This window comes from Charadrius vociferus, unplaced genomic scaffold, assembly GCF_000708025.1.
Source record: "Charadrius vociferus isolate BGI_N301 unplaced genomic scaffold, ASM70802v2 scaffold650, whole genome shotgun sequence".
NCBI lineage: Eukaryota > Metazoa > Chordata > Aves > Charadriiformes > Charadriidae > Charadrius > Charadrius vociferus.
Genome location: NW_009646736.1, coordinates 7,415,623 through 7,417,841, shown reverse-complemented (window position 1 = coordinate 7,417,841; position 2,219 = coordinate 7,415,623).

Here is a 2,219-nt window from a genome sequence, read left to right as displayed (position 1 = left end):
TAAAACCGCCTCTCGAGCGCGCACCTATGCGCAGCGCTGCGCAGCGCCCGCTCCCCCCTCCGACGGGCTGCCTCCGCCGAGAGGCTCTTTACTGACATTACCGTAGGCTCCGGCTAAGAAAACTAACAAACCCTTCTACTACAGTTTAAAACACTTTGATGTCTTGCCAAGAAACACACTTCCTTCAAGAGACAAGTCAACATTTGTTTTTCACATTAAATGGCGTTTAGTTGCCACTGAAAAAATGATGCTGAAGGACCACTTTTTAATTCGATGTATAACAACCGCGGGGGTCTAAGAGAAAATAACGGCGAAAGCTATAGACACAAATAACTAAATTACCAAAACGTTAGTATATCTCCTAGGTTCATTAATATGTAACAGACTCCCCAGTTAATCTCCAAAAGCCAGTGTTCCCCCTCTAAAATAGCACTCTGGGACGAATTGTACAGGAGATCAATCACTGCTAATGCAGCAAGGTTTACTGCAAGGGGGGAAAAAGCTATTTACACCTTCAAATAGAAGCTTTTGAGATTTAAGAGTAAGGGTCATACATCACCAAGAATAAATGATTATGAATTGGTAAACGCGCCCTCCAGCCATTAGCTATGCGACGCGATTTATCATTTCGGGGTGTTTTTCTTTTTAAAATCATCTGGCTGTTTGAAAAGAAAAGCATGACGGAGAAAAAAAACACCGCGGGAAAGTTTGTTTTTGCATATACTATAAGTCATCAAAACACGGCTATTCAGAAATAAACGGGGTCACTTATGAACTGCTCAACGAGAGACAATAAAGCCCTTCCATTGTACACTTTTATGACCAAGGAATCGGTGGGCTTCTCCCAGCCCAGCCTCCGGCCGCTTCTGCCTTTTTTCCTCCTTTCGTTGCAAGTTACAGACCCGTGAGTGTCGCGAGAAATCATTTACGTCCTAAAACTGAGTTGCCAGTGTCCTTCCGTCGCCTGACATACACTAAACTTAAATTACATGGGAAATCTTGCCGCTTTTCAACAATTGCCAGTTGCTAGCCAAGATGCTTACGAACAGCCGTGTAAGGACTGGACGGGGAGGACCTGCCCTGGCAGCAGATGTGGGGTGGTAGGACAGGACACGTCTTGTTCCTTGTCTCCGGTGGAATTAAAAAGAGAAGAGGGCTCGTTTGGGTGGGAAACCTTGCAACCCAGGTCGGCAGAATCCGGCTCAGCCCCTCTGGCGATCTTTGGAGAGCTTTTTTGCTTGTGTGCGCGTCGTTGGCTTCTTTTTATTTTTTAATTATTATTATTGAAATCGCTTCGCAATGCCAAGTAAACCTTTTTCCACTTAGACTGTGCTCAGGGCGGTGGGAATGTTGCTCATCAAATTAAATAACCTATAATAAAACACATACTTCAGAGCTGGGAAAGAATGACAGCGCGTTGGCGAAGGGCGGGGGGGAGGATAGCTGGCGGCACCCCTCCCCGGCTGCTGGGGGGGAACTGGGGTGGCGATTCCCAGAGCCGGGCAGCGCTGCCACCGCACCCGCGCTGCCGGCCCCGGGCCTGGGGTTGGCACCCCACCTGCCGTCGGGGAGACAGTCGGGGTAACCGACGGGGAGGTGGGGGGGACACACACACATAAAACTCGGGTTCTGGGGGAGGAGGGAATCGCCTGCCATCTCGCCGAAACCTCTTTCGCCCCCTAATTAAGTGAAGAGCCAGGGCAGAGGCAGGGTGCTGGCAGTGGGCGGGGGGGACGGGCGAGGGCCACCTCTCTGGAGCCCCTCTCTGGACGCGGCCCTCAGACACGCTGAAGCCAGGGCAGAGCCTTCAGGCCTCTCGGGGAAAACGTGTTAGGGACCTCCGCTCGGAAGGGCCTCCCGGGGAAAATATAAAGTTCCCTAAACTGTTACATCCCGCTGCCCTGATACGTCGGGTTTCAATTGTGACAAGTGCCTGTTTTCTTAGGGTAAGAGATTTAATATGTCTGGTGAAAGGGTCTGTGGCAGCGAGGCTCACAGCAGGTAACCAGCGCTGCTAGGGGGGCTTTTTAGTCCCACTTCTAACACTCCTAACATATTTGCAAGATTTGGGAATAAAGCGACTTGCTTGTAGACTTGAGGAAGAGCTGAGATTTCTGGTTTGTTTTACAAGCTCGTTACAGGCACATTTGGCCAAAGGGCACTGTTTTATGTAAAGACAAAGACACAGAGCCCGTTCTGGGGAATGCGGGGCTTTTACA